Genomic DNA, 15662 nt, shown 5'->3' with positions numbered 1-15662 from the left:
GGTATTTTTGTTATTTTAAATAAAATGAAAAATACCTTTACAACCCCTTTAATTCTCCTTTAAGGGGGCATGGCAGGGGATGTGTCCTATGCCTACATGCTTTTGCTAGTAGATGTCCCTCATTCCCATCTCAAAAAGTTGGGAGGTATGTTGTTGGACGTAATGAGGTTGATTTACCAAAACTGGAGAATGCAAAATCTGGTGCAGCTCTGCATAGAAACCAATCATCTTCTTGTTTTTTGGCAAAGCTTAAATGAACAAGCTGAAGCTAGAAGCTGATTGGCCACCATGCACAGCTGCACCAGATTTTGCACTCTGCAGTTTTAGTAAATCCACCCCTATGTGACATCATAAAAAAAGAATAAAAAAAAATTTCATACCAGCTCACTTAAATTTTGCTCATGCTCTGTGCTCGCCTTCTAGCAGCAGCGGCTGAGCTTAGCCACGCCTGCTTTAGGGAGGGAACGCGCATTGTAGAGCGCACTAGCAAAGTTTGAACATGCTGGTAGCAGGCCTGGGGACTCACTTCCTGCCATTTAGCCAGCATGGAGGGAGGTTGACCACTTTTTTTCCAGACTGGCCATGCAGGATTAAGAGATATGCAATGGGAAAGAGGCAGCTTTTTAAAACCTGAATAGGGCTTTGCCATGCACTGGTGGTAATAGAAAGCATGTAGACTTTATGGAAAAAGTTCAGAAAGATGAACTAATCCTTTAATAGTCTCATCCTTGAACGATAATCAACTCCAGACTCGACTATGCAAACGCCCTTTACACCGGACTCCCCAAGTACCAAATCGCTCGTCTACAAGTCGTTCAAAATACGGCGGCACGACTTGTGACTGGAAAAAAACCCTGGGAATCAATCTCGCCCTCCCTGAGATCCCTTCACTGGTTGCCAGTAAAAGACAGAATTACGTTTAACCACTTAAGCCCCGGACCAATATGCTGCTAAATGCCCAAAGGCGTTTTTACAATTCGGCACTGCGTCGCTTTAACAGACAATTGCGCGCTCGTGCGACGTAGCTCCCAAACAAAATTGACGTCCTTTTTTCCCCACAAATAGAGCTTTCTTTTGGTGGTATTTGATCACCTCTGCGGTTTTTATTTTTTGAGCTATAAACAAAAATAGAGCGACAATTTTGAAAAAAATGCAATATTCTTTACTTTTTGCTGTAATAAATATCCCCCAAAAACATATATAACATTTTTTTTTCCTCAGTTTAGGCCGATACGTATTCTTCTACCTATTTTTGGTAAAAAAAATCGCAATAAGCGTTTATCGATTGGTTTGCGCAAAATTTATAGCGTTTACAAAATAGGGGAAATTTTTATTGCATTTTTATTAATTTTTTTTTTTACTACTAATGGCGGCGATCAGTGATTTTTTTCATGACTGCGACATTATGGCGGACACTTCGGACTATTTTGACACATTTTTGGGACCATTGTCATTTTCACAGCAAAAAATGCATTTAAATTGCATTCTTTATTGTGAAAATGACAGTTGCAGTTTGGGAGTTAACCACAGGGGGCGCTGAACGTGTTAGGCTTCACCTAGTGTGTGTTTACAACAGTAGGGGGGTGTGGCTGTAGGTCTGACGTCATCGATTGTGTCTCCCCCTATAAAGGGGATGACACGATCGATGCGCCGCCACAGTGAAGCACGGGGAAGCCGTGTTTACATACGGCTCTCCCCGTTCTTCAGCTCCGGGGAGCGATCGCGACGGAGCGGCTATAAACGAATAGCCGTGCCGTCGTCCCGGATCGCTCCCTGAGGGAATCCGCCAGCCGCACGCAGCGGGGGGGGGGGTCCCGATCGGACCCCCGACCCGCGGAAAGGCAAGGACGTATATATACGTCCTTCTGCCTGTCCGTATCATTGTGCGGACATAAATAGTCGTGCGGCGGGCGTTAAGGGGTTAAGACCACTTTGTCTGACGCATAAATGTGTTCAAGGAAATGCCCCCCAATATCTATGTGAAAAATGAAAATGTCACAACCCCAATCGCGTTCTCCGCTCCACAAACCAAAAACGACTCCAGATACCCAAGGCCAGATACAAGTCCAAAGGAGAACGAAGATTTGCAGTCCAAGGACCTAGACCAGTGGTCTCCAAACTGCGGCCCGAGGGCCAGATGCGGCCCTTTGCTTGCCTTTATCCGGCCCTTGGGGCACTATCCCTCTAACTGATACAAGACACTATTCTGCCATCTGACACCGACAATGGAGCATCATTTCTCCCACTGACACAACTAATAGAGCACTATTACTCCCTATGATACCACCAATTGGGGCACTTTTCCTCCCCCTAATACCAGATGTTCACTAACAATGATGCCAGGAAAATTTCTACTCCCGCTGGTCAAAGTCTGACCCGCAAAGAGTCTGAGCCCTGGTTCACACTGGGTACGATTTGGAACGATTTGAGATGCGATTGGACATGTCAAATCAAATCTCAAATCGGCGGCAATTGTCGGCAATGGCACTGTCCTAATCAGTGCGACGCCGCATCTGAGATTACAAAAAGTAGTTCCTGTACTACTTTTTGTGATTTCGGGCCGCGATTTACATTAAATTGCGGCCGAAATCGCGGCAAACTCGCGGCAAAATCGCAGCCGCGAAATCGCTGTAAAATCGTGCATTTTACCGCGATTTTGAATTCGCAGCAGTGTGAACCTAGGCTTAAGGACAATAAACCGGCCCTTTGTTTAGAATGTTTGGAGACCCCTGACCTAGACTGTGGAACGCTTTACCAACCAGCATCAGAACGGAAGTGAATCACCAGGCCTTCAGGAGAAAACTCAAAACCCATCTATTCTGAAGGCTAAATACAGTAGGGCCCAGAGGCGATTCAGTTCGCATGTGTTGCGCTATATAAGTTTTTCACTCACTCACTCATCCTTTGGTCAGTTTTCTAGGCCTGATAAAGCTAGAACTTCACTTTTATTGTTCACAGCCCCTTACTTACATACAGCTCCAGTGCTATGAACAGAAATTAGAGTGGCAGGAAATCAATGTAAATGTCTGCCAATGCCTTTGCAAACTTCACAAAGCTAACACACCAGAACAATGATCCTTTTTTCTAAATACTTTATTTCCCAATGAGATTTCAAAACGACATTTACATAACTAATATAAAGATCTAAATTCTTGTGTTACAGCTTTGTGAATTGAGCCTCTTACAATGTATGATCTATTTTGGTATGAAGTAACTTTAGGCTATGTATTTTTACTCCTTTTTTTCAATGCAGCCACAAAAAAAAAAAAAACTTTCATCGGAGGGAAATTCTGAGTCAGGTTTCCATACATGACTAATTAAATACAGAACTGCATTTAAACTCACATTCTTTGTACTATTTACAGAAAACAGATGGGGGGGTCGATGTTGCAACCCATACAAGCCCCTGCTTGATAGCTACAATAAGATATATCAATCCACTATTGAACACTATCATCTATTGCTCTAAACCAGTCACCAGTCAGCAGAAACTGTGGCCCAGATTCACGTAGGAGATACGACGGCGTATCTCTAGATACGCCGTCGTATCTCTGAGGCCGTGTACACACCAGCAAACATGTACGATGAAACAGGTCCGCCGGACCGTTTTCACCGTACATGTCTGCCCGGGGGTTTTCTGTACGATGGCTGTACCAACCATCGTACAGAAAGCCGCGCGTAAACAATACGCGGGGCGTGTCCGCGGTGTCGCCGCGTCGATGACGCGGTGTCGCCGCGACAATGACGCGGCGACGTGGGCGGGCCTGCCAGTTAAATGCTTCCATGCATGCGTCGAAGTCATTCGACGCATGCGAGGGATGGCGGGTGCTCGGACATGTACGGTAGGTCTGTACAGACGACCGAACATGTCCGAGCGGGCAGGATTCCAGCGGACTGTTTTAAAACAAGTCCAGGAATATTTGTCCGCTGGGAAAAGGCCCGGCGGGCAAATGTTTGTAAGTCGTAAGTCGTTCGCGAATAGGTCTGTGCGGCATTTACTTTCACGTCGAAAGCATTGGCTTTTTGCGGGTTAATTTGGAGCATGCGCACTGGGATACTTCCACGGACGGCGCATGCGCCGTTCGTAAAAAGCGTCATTTACGTGGGGTCACAGTAGATTAACATAAAACACGCCCACATGTTGCATATTTGAATTAGGCGGGCTTACGCCGGCCTATTTACGCTACGCCGCCGCAACTTTGCTTTGTGAATACTGCACTTGCCTGTCAAAGTTGCGGAGGCGAAGCGTAAATAGGATACGTTACGCCCGCTCACAAATACGCGCTCCCTATGTGAATCTGGGCTTGTATGTTTAGGTGGGAGTTTTGGGTAAAATATTTTGCTTTAAGCCCTCTTCCACATAGACGGACTCCGTCGCTACGCTACGATCCCTCCGCTGATCTCTGCCGAGCTGGCGGATGACAAGTCCCTCTCTGCTCACTGACCGGGGAGGGGCTTGTGCAGCGCCGCTGTCTCCTATGGGGAGATCTGATGAAAACGGACAGCATTGGGTCGGATGTCAGCGGACATGTCTCCGCTGACATCCGACACTCCATAGGACTGCATGGAGGGGCCGTTCAGGTCCGCCGTCAAAACTGCCAGGCGGACCTGAACGGCCTGATCGCGTGAAAGAGGCCTAATAGTTCAATCGCTGCTTAGCATATGTGGCATATTTTGTACGCTAATGAAGCCTTCATCTGAGTGCACTATGGTCCAGTCGTTGAATACCAGAAGCATATTGCTATGAAAATGATGAGCATCTTAAAGTGGAGGTTCACCCGGAAATACAATTTTTAACCTTAGATTGATGCTCATTTTGTCTAGGGGAATCGGCTAGTTGTTTTAAAATCGAAGCAGTACTCACCGTTTTAGAGAGCGATCTTCTCCGCCGCTTCCGGGTATGGGCTGCGGGACTGGGCATTCCTATTTTGATTGACAGTCTTCCGACAGGCTTTCGACGGTCGCATCCATCGCGTCACGATTTTCCGAAAGAAGCCGAACGTCGGTGCGCAGGCGCCGTATAGAGCCACACCGACGTTCGGCTTCTTTCGGCTACTCGTGACGCGATGGATGCGACCGTCAGAAGCCTGTCTGAAGACTGTCAATCAAGAAGGAACGCCCACTCCCGAAGACCCATACCCGGAAGCGGCGGAGAAGATCGCTCTCTACAACGGTAAGTAATGCTCGGATTTTAAAACAACTAGCCGATTCCCCTAGACAAAATGAGCATCAATCTACGGGTAAAAAAAAATTTATGGGTGAACTCCAGCTTTAAAGTATATCTATAGCCAAAACTTTTTAAATTTTTTTGATTGGGTAGGGAATGAAAAAAAAAACTCTGGTCTTTATTTTTATGCTGTCTATATATCTTTGGGGAGACATTCCTTCCACATTTATCATAAATCCCAAATCCCAAAATTCTAAAAGTTATGGTTGCCACTTAAATAAGAAGTAAGGAAAAAATCCTCCAATCAGGATTTTCTGGAGAAAATGGTGTAAGCCTGGAGGCAGTCTAGATCGAGAGGTACCCTTTGCTCTCCTGAAAGCCCGGAAAGAAATCCCCTTTTTCATGCAGTGGACTCCCATTACACTCCCCCACCTATGTCTGAGACCACTGAGTCCTATTCTTCCCCATACTCTAAAGATTTGGGATTCTGTGAAATATTCACGCAGATTCATTTCTCCCCACCTTCCCCACTGTTGCCCGCTTTTTCCTTAGGGGCAGAAAAGACCTAGTGAGGTCATAGAAGCCCTCAACTCAATTTAACAAAGCTTTATTTATTTTAAAGGGTGACGCCAATGCCCCAACTCCCACTCCCGCCGGGGATCTTTGATTTCCTACATGTTGCCGAAGTAGATCTCAAACTCTGAAAGGTTGCCTACCCTGGTACATTAAAGCGGTGTTCCAGCTGAATTATTTTTTTATAAAAGTCAGCAGCTACAAACACTGTAGCTGCTGACTTTTAATAAGCACACTTACCTGTCCAGGGTGCCCGCAATGTCGGACGCCCGAGGCCGATCCGTCCATCCGATTGGGTCCCGGCACCGCCATAGGGAAACAGGCAGTGGAGCCATTCAGCTTCACTGCCCGTTTCCTACTACATATGCGCGAGCCGCGTGGCGCTTTGTGAATGGCCGGCTGTCTTTTGGGACACACACAGGTCCCAGAAGACAGCACACCCAAATGTCCCAGAAGACAACGCAAGGAGGAGAAGACTGAAGACTACCGTGGAATAGGAAGTGGCAGATTAGGATGATCTGTCTAGCAACAGCCATTTCTGGTAAGTATAAAGAAAAAATATTATTATTTTTTCTCATTTTTTGCAGCCTTTTTGTAAATTATTTTTTTTTTTTTTAGGGTGGACCTAAAAAGCTTTATTTATTTATTTTAAAGGGTGACACCAGTGTCCCAAACCCCCCTCCAGCCGGGGATCTTTGATTTCCTACATGTTACCGAAGTAGATCTCAAACTCTGAGGTTGCCTATCCCTGTATATTAATAACATGTTACACCCTTCATATGGGTGTAACATGTAACATGTTATAAAAGGTGAACTTATCCTTTAGCCCCCTTTTACACTGGGACGTTTTTCAGGTGCTTTTGGGCTAAAAACAGCGCCTGTAAAGTGCCTGAAAAACAACCCCCCTCGGGCTTTCACACTGAGGCGATGCGCTGGCAGCATGTTAATGGGCTCCTGCCCATTGAAATGAATGGGCAGCGCGCAGCGGCGCTTTGTGGCTGGGTTTAACCCTTTTTTGGCCGCTAGTGGGGGTTAAAAGCGCACCTCAGTATTTCCTCTGGAACTCCCTACCCTAGTATGTCCGGTCAACCTCTCCACCTTTAGGAGATCCCTGAAAACTCATTTATTCAGGGAAGCCTATCCCACACCCACCTAACAACTGTCCCTGAGCCACCCCCATGAAATCATTCTCTGCAGCCATTATCTTTTGTACCACCACCCCCTCCCTTTAGAATGTAAGCTCTATGAGCAGGGCCCTCCTGTCTCTTCTGTATTGTACTGTACTGTAATTGTGCTGTCCCCCCTCTACATTGTAAAGTGCTGCGTAAACTGTTGGCGCTATATAAATTGTGTATTATAATAATAATAATATTTGCCTGGGGGTTCAGCTTTAGGTTTGCTCCCTGTAGCGCTTGTATGTTATACCAATTGGAAAATCATTATCACACCTAATATGACCGGGGTGTCCAGACTTTTATTTAGGACTGTTCAGCTAGGTTGGTGTTACAGAAGGAAGACTAAGAGCTGTACACACATGGGAAATTCATTACTGCATAGAGTAAAAATAACCCCATCCACTTCCAAACTAGTGCTACACTGTCTGAAATTAGAACAAATATATATAGATGACTCGTTAGTATACTTTTTAATAAACCAAGTAAAAATATGTTTTTAAAAATACCACATGGGAGGGACAGATAAGTATGTCAACCAACATCTCTTGTGATGCAGAGTACTAAACCTACAACACATGTAGGGACAAGCAATGAACCAGAATGGGCCCTATACACATACAGAAATGGTTGGATTTGTGCGTTTTAAACCTTCATTTTTCAAGTGTTCAAAAGATGCATTTGTGTTAGCAGACTATGCATTTATTTGGGTTTGCTTAAAGCGAAGTTCCACCCTAAAAATGAACTTTCTATTAACAGCTTGCCTTTAATGTAAAAAAAAAAAAAACATTTTTACTCACTTCTATCTGGCTGTTACTAGGCAAATTTCATAATCTACATAGTTCCGAGTCCTAGGTGGTTCAACTTCCTGTCCTAAGACCCCATTGCCTCCTGGGAAATGATGACACTCATTTCCCAGGAGTCTCTGGGCATTACTGTACCTAAAAATCCCCCAGCATGCACCTCTCCCTGAAAAACAGGAAGAAAAAGGAACTGGGCTTCTCACGCCCACACATATGATGGATACGGCCACAACATGCGGAGGATATAAGGCAAGTGTTTGCAATGATTTCTGGAACAATTGGGGAGCTATTAATACGTTTTAGGGACTATTTAATGTGATTAATTTTAGCTTGCAAAAAAAAATTATGCCCGGAACCCCGCTTTAAAGTCAAAGTAAGAGCAAACCTAACTACGTCAAAACCTTCTCCCATCGACATTCTAAGTCTAACCTATCTAACCCTGTAAGGAAAAGATCACTGGGCCAGATTCACGTAGAATCGTGGCGGCGTAACGTATCATAGATACGTTACACCCCTGCAAGTTTTCATCGCAAGTGCCTGATCCACAAAGCACTTGCATGAAATCTTCCGCCGGCGGCCTCCGGCGTAAGCCCGCGTAATTCAAAGGGGCGTGTGCCATTTAAATTAGGCGCGCTCCCGCGCCGGACCTACTGCGCATGCTCCGTTTTGAAATTCCCGCCGTGCTTTGCGCGAAGTGACGTCATTTTTTCGAACGGCGACGTGCGTAGCGTACTTTCGTATTCCCGGACGTCTTACGCAAGAACAAAAAAATTTTACATTTCGACGCGGGAACGACGGCCATACTTTATACAGCACACACGTGTGCTGTGTAAAGTTAGGGCAGCTAAAATGACGACTAACTTTGCGAAGGGGAAACTAGACTAGCAGCGACGTAGCGAACGTGAAAAACCGTCGTGGATCACCGTAACTATTAATTTGCATACCCGACGCTGGTTTACGACGCAAACTCCCCCCAGCGGCGGCCAAGGTATTGCATCCTAAGATCCGACAGTGTAATTCAATTACACCTGTCGGATCTTAGGGATATCTATGCGTAACTGATTCTATGAATCAGTCGCATAGTTAGGAAGACCCTAAAACAGAGATACGACGGCGTATCAGGAGATACGCCGTCGTATCTCTTTTGTGAATCTGGGCCACTATACTTACCTATTCTGAAGCCGCTCTGGTCCAGTCTCCAGCGGCGCCCTCTGCAGGAGAAAGCTGACAACGGCTGGGAAATGCCTGAGAAGTGACGTCACCCATAGACTTACTATGGGGCTTCTGCTGTTGACGGCCTCTCCCACAAACTGAAGTCGCCAATGACAGCTCAGCCTTCTTAAAGGAGAAGTCCAGCCAAAGCTTGTTTGGCTGGACTTCTCCTATGGATCACAGGAGTGCAATTTGTCTTGCACTCCTGTGACCCGTTTTCAGCAGAGAGGCTGAAGTCCGCTCTCTGCTGACATCACGGATATCAGTCCAGGTGCTGCATCATCCTGACAATAAAGTCTGGATCTGCCAGCTGCCTGGACTGACACCTGTCTCAGCCTTTCTGCGAGCCGCTGAGAGCCTGAGCCGTCTGCCCCGCCCCTCCACAGCCCAGCACTCCAATGAGTGAGGAGAGAGCAGAACAGAGAGCTGTGACTGACAGTCAGCAGGTCTCTGCTCACAGAGCTCCTAAAACTGAGCGATTAGCGATGTTCAATCGCTTGGTTCTCAGAGCAGAGGTGTTGGGGGACAAATGCAGCATCGGACTGATGCTGCATCCACCTAGGTAAGTATGAATCTAAAAAAAAAAAATGTTACTTCCCTTTTAAGGGTCAGTTCACGTTTGTGAGATGTGTTTTTGGTGTAATGCATGTTAGCCACGTATGTGCGATGTGTTTTAGGCATGTTACCATTGAACGCTATTGAACGTTTGTTTTGATGAAAGCGCATTAAAGATGCAGCAAGCAGGATTTTATTTTAATAAAATGCACAGATGTGAACACGCCCTAACAATATGCACTGCACAGTAAACCTATGTTTTAACCCCTTCAGGAGAGGTAAAATAAATCTTAATGCCTGAACACATGACCTGTGTTAGTAAAACTGTACATGTCATCAGAACTACTTAGTGTATCCAGGGAGATTATTCATTGTTTGTATTTTCAGGACAAATTGGGCTTTCATTTGGTGGTAATGGATAGCTTCTGATTGATCTATTTATTATCAAAAGAAAACTGTCACAAAATGGTAAAAAAATAAAAAAAATATATATATTTTTAAATGCAGCTCTATATCTCTTGCTATTACCATAACTTACTACAAAGAAACACCCACAGTCTGGGCCGCTGATAGGGTGGGACCTCCAGGCCTCCTGTAGGGGGCCTGGGCACACAGGGGGGGGGCAAACACCAGAGGGAAGGAAGGGCAATTACAGGATGCCCTGTGCGGCCCTCTGCAGCAGCTGAAAACTGGTTTCTCTCCCTCCCGCTAACTTTCAGCTGCTGCAGGGAGAGACACAGACACAACTGTCGGCTTCCCTGTCCCATAAAAAAATAACAAATTGTAACCCTGCATTGTTTGATTCCCTTGTAAAAAAAATATATATATATAAAAAAAATTTTTATTGTAAAATAAAATAATTTTAAAACATTTAAACTTTAAAAAAAAATATAAAATGTTTTTGTTAAAAAATGTAAAAAAGGGCTAATTCACACAACTTCTCTGTTATCTTGATTTTAGTATATTTATTGTAAAAATGTTGTTTTGATATATTAAAGGGGGGGGGGTCCTGCCAGGTAGGCTGTACGGGCCCCTTGATTCCTAACAGCAGCCCTGCCCACAGTGATACCACATATGTGTATGTTATTTATTGTTTGTACCTGTAAAAGGGCCCGGGGCACTTTGCTTTGTTATCCTACCTAAAACACACTGATATTCAATAAAAATAATTTTTGTTTTCAAAATTTCACCAAAAATACACTGACTCTGACCACGACCATTGACCCTAACTCTAGCCCTGACCTAGATCAAACCCCGGTCTTCCTATTTTGTTTCGTTATTATTATTTTTTAACACAAACTTTTTTTGCTTACAATTTTCTCCTCTAGCAAGGAAAAAAACATACACTGTATCTTTTTCTATTTGCTAGAGGAGAAAATAATGCAGGAGCGGGCTGCACAGTGACTGATCACTGTGATAGCCAATCAGATGCTATCAGAGCGATCGGATGACCCAATCCTTATTAGGAGGCTCAGAGATCAAACACAGAGGCGCATATATGTGACACACCAAATAAATACCCACTTCCGTGAGAAATAAATGTATACGCTTGCCGGGAAGAGATTAAAGCGGACCTTCAGTCATTTTTTCATCTTTCCATCTATTAAATCTTCTGCCCTTGTTTTAAAGAGGAAGTAAACCCTCTGAAACATATCTTTAAAAAAAAAAAAAACAGCAAGAAAAAAAGGCATAATGAGCTAGTATGCATAGAATACTGGCTCATTATAAATTACTTACCTTAGATCGAAGCCCCCAAAGTGACTCTCGTTCCTCACCTCCGCCGCCACCATTGATGCCCGAGTTACTTCCGGGTATCACGGCTCCGGGGCTGTGATTGGCCGGAGCCGCGATGAGGTCACTCCCACGCATGCACACGAAAACCGTCAGTGACGGCATGATCGCCCTCACTAACGGCACGCTCAGTGCGTCTGCGCCGTTGTCTACGGCGCACATGCGCCGTAGCCATTGGTGCAGACTTTTCTGTAAATATCTCCTAAACCGTGTAGGTGTAGGAGATATTTGTTGCACCTACAGGTAAGCCTTAATTTAGGCTTACCTGTAGGTAAAAGTGGTCTGTAAGGGTAGTAAAACATTTTTTTTTCTGCCAGTAAATACCTTATACAGCCCACTTGTTTCTTGTCTGGTAAAAAGCCTAGGCTTATGACATCATGCACAGCTCTTTCTCACTCGCGTGAGAGTTTGCCATGAAGGGAGGCGGAATGAGTCATAAGAGGGCCAATGAGAGCTGCAGAACTGCAGAGCTGGATGTGTGCCTGTGTGTGTGAGTGTGTTGTATGTGTGTTTAAATCAAGAAAGTGAACAGGCAGCAGCTTCAGCTGCCCACTTAATATGGATGCAGCCAGACTTAGAGGAGGGACATTTCTACATGAATGTCAATGACATTTAGCAAAAAAAATGAAACCCCAGCAGCGATTAAATACCACCAAAAGTTCTATTTGTGTAAACAAAATGATAAAAATTTTGTTTGAGTACAGTGTTTCATGGCCGCGCAATTGTCATTTAAATTATGACAGCGCTGAAAGCTAAAAATTGGCAGGGGCAGGAAAGGGGTAAAAGTGCCCAGTATTGAAATGGTTAAATAAAAAAAATAAAAAACTTTTTTGAAATTAGTATCAGTATCAGTAAGTGTCAATGTGTTTTGGTAGGATTAATAAAAAGCAAAAAGCACTACTGCGGCTCAAACAACAAATAACACACATATGTGACTTCACTGCAATTGTCAGGAGCAGGAGAATTTCTTTTGAGTTGTTCTTCGGTGGTAAATTATGGTAACAGCAAGAGTCCCACAGCTAAATTCAAAAATTATATTTACAATTTTTGGGGCAGTTTTCCTCAGATAAAAAAAAAAAAAAAAGGAGATGGCCATTACCGTTCACCACCAAATGAAATGTGTCCTTAAAAAAAAAAAAAAAAGATATAGGCCCAGATTCTCAAAGGACTTACGACGGCGTAGCGCCATGTACGCCGTCGTAAGTCCGAATGAGAGCCGTTGTATCTATGCGGCTGATTCTTAGAATCAGTTACGCATAAATTTGGCTAAGATACGAGCGGCGTAAGTCTCTTACACCGTCGTATCTTAGGGTGCATATTTACGCTGGCCACTAGGTGGCGCTTCCGTAGATTTCCGCGTCGAATATGCTAATGAGCTAGATACGCCGATTCACGAACGTACGTGTGCCCAGCGTAGCAAGATACGTCGTTTACGTAAGACATACGCCGGCGTAAAGTTACCCCTCATAAAGCAGGGGCAAGTCATGTTAGGTATGGACGTCGGAAACGTCGGAACAGCGTTGTGTTTTACGTCGTTTGCATAAGTCGTCCGTGAATGGGGCTGGACGTAAGTTACGTTCACGACGACTAGGCATTAAGCGGGCGTAATTTCATTTGAAAATTTGACGTGATACTGAGCATGCGCGCGCATGCGCCGTTCGAAAAAAGCATAATTTACGTGGGGTCATGATTAGTAAAACACATAAAACACATAAAACACGCCCCCCTGTTCCTCATTTGATTTAGGCGCGCTTACGCCGGCACATTTACGCTACGCCGCCGTAACTTTAGACGCAAGTGCTTTGTGAATACAGCACTTGCCTCTCTAAGTTGCGGCGGCGTAGCGTAACTACGATACGCTACGCCCGCCTACATTTACGCCGCTGACTGTGAATCTGGCCCATAATCTACTTGGATGCACTACGTAGTTGCGGAGATATGCGGTTTTACTAACACATGTCATAGTTTCAATTATGTTCAGGCTTCAGGCTCGTCATGTAGGGCCCCGTACACACGAGGGGATCTCCGCTGGAAATGGTCCGCCGGACCGTTTCCAGCGGAGATTCCTCCTCCGGATTTGGATCCGATGGCTTGTACTCACCATCGGATCAAAATCCGCGCGGAATTCATCCGCGGTGACGTGTCGCGCCGTCGCCGCGATGATGACGTGGCGACGTGCGCGACGCTGGAATGTAAGTACTTCCATGCATGCGTCGAATCATGACGATGCATTCGAGGGAGGGGAGCGGATGGATTGATCCGGTGAGTCTGTACAGACCACCGGATCAATCCGCTGGACCCGATTCAAGCGGATAAATTTCTTAGCATCGATCCGGCCGAGAAATCTCCGCGGATAAATATCCGCTAGGCCGTACAGACGACCGGATTTGTCCGCTGGAACTGATCCGCGGATCAATTCCAGCAGATAGATCCGGTCGTGTGTACGAGGCCTAGGGGTTAAATTTCAAGCATTGTAACAGACCCGTATTGTTACACATTTCTCACATGGAAATCATGTGACGTCTAGTCATCTTTGGGGTGCCGTTTACCACGAATGACACATATACAGCACGTGGTTTTAGCACGCTTTATGTGTGATTTTGTGCACATTCACAGAACACACAGTGTGAATGCAGCCAGAGAGCCGGGGACAATGCCAAAGATGGAAATACATTTTTATTAGACATTTTTACATTTAAGATTGTTTTATTTTCTAATTGTTGCAGTCAAATCTATGTTTGTTTTCAACTGCAGTGACAAGAAAATTCAAAGGAGCTGAACGTTTCACAAGCAGAATGTTGTCTCTTCCAGTGGCATTGGTTGGGTTTCAGAACCAGCCATACACTATACAATCTGATTGTACAATTTACAATCTCCTCAACGTTAGGTTCACCAAAACGATGTAAAATGGGGCCCTACCTACTCCCGATATCGAAACCGAATATTTTGCAGTGCAATTTGCGTCAATACCAAATGAATGCCTGCAAATCGCACTGCAAAGAGTCGCATGTCACTTGGAATGCGGTCTGATTTCTGTCCAAATCTCATGCAATTTACACCACCACTCCTGTGTGTGTGTGTGTGTGTGTGTGTGTGTGTGTGTGTGTGTGTGTGTGTGTGTATAAAAGGGGAAGCGCCATGCAGTGAGCAGTTTTTTTTTAAATGCTTTGATCACATTAAAGTGCAGTTCAACGCAAAAGTGGAACTCCCTCTCATCTGATTCCTCCCTTTTCCTCCCTCCCTGATTCCTTCTTCGACAGGTATCTTTTCCCACTTCCGGGTGTCCGGGCCGTGGCCCGTGGCGTCACCGCGGGGCTCCCTCCTCCTTCCTCTGTCACTGGGCCAATAGGCGAGAGGGGCGGGGCCTCGCGCATGCGCAGTGGTTTTCCCAGTGTGAAGCTGAAAGGCCAGACACTGCCGGGTTCCCTTATCCGCAATGGTGGCGGGAGAACCCAACAGCTGATGGAAACATCAGCTTGGCCAGAACACCACTTTAAAGCGGAGGTCCACACAAAAAGCGACCCTCCGCTTTCAGAACCCTTCCGGTGTCACATTTGGCACCTTTCAGGGGGGAGGGGGTGCATAATACAGGTATTTGCACCCACTTCCGGGAATAGACTCCCGCGGGAGTCACGCCCCTTCCCCCCCGCTGTCTTCTGGGAAACACACTGGTCCCAAGAGACAACGAGGACCGGTGAGGACGGGTCACGCCGCTCACGCATGCACAGTAGGGAACCTAGCAGTGAAGTCGAATCGCTTCACTTCCTGATTCCCTCACCGAGGATGGCGGTGGGGGCAGCCGAGACATGAGCGTTTGCTCGGCTTTGGCTACCGACATCGCGTGAGCGCTGGACAGGTAAGTGTCCATTTATTAAAAGTCAGCAGCTGCAGTATGTGTAGCTGCTGGCTTTTAATATTTTTTTTTTTTGCGGGACCTCCACTTTAACTACATACTGTATTTGGCCAAATGCAAAATCTGCATAGTGTTCCGGTCCTGCCAATGATAGCAAATCACTTACAGGGCTAGAGGAGATGTATATTTTGTCCACCCCCCAAGCTGACATCACTTCCGCCCTATACCCACGGGGCCCCAAAATGTCTCCAGCCCTTTGAGCACCTCCAGTGGCCATGATTTTCTATCATCGGCAGGACCGGGACACAATGCAGATTTTGCATTTGACCATATATGTACTTAAAGAGAAGCTCCAGGCTCCTTCAGAAAAAAAGGAAAGTCAGCAGCTACAAATACTGTAGCTGTTGACTTTTAATATCAGGACACTTACCTGTGCACAAATCTTCACCCGAGCCAATTTTCCCCACTGTGCATGCGCAAAGCGCGCTGCTACTTGTGAATGGCCCAGTGTCGGAGGAAGAAGCAGGGGGCCAAAC

The 15662-nt window shown here is 45.6% G+C and overlaps 1 protein-coding gene across 1 annotated transcript in view; it reads right to left on the bottom strand.

Annotated features, from left to right (window-relative positions):
- The window catches only part of B4GALNT1 (beta-1,4-N-acetyl-galactosaminyltransferase 1), a 234513-nt gene that overhangs the window by 191612 nt on the left and 27239 nt on the right, over positions 1–15662 (bottom strand). The window lies entirely within an intron of this gene.

Source organism: Rana temporaria, chromosome 2, assembly GCF_905171775.1.
Source record: "Rana temporaria chromosome 2, aRanTem1.1, whole genome shotgun sequence".
Taxonomy (NCBI): Eukaryota; Metazoa; Chordata; class Amphibia; order Anura; family Ranidae; genus Rana; species Rana temporaria.
This window is presented reverse-complemented; position numbering and strand designations above follow the sequence as displayed.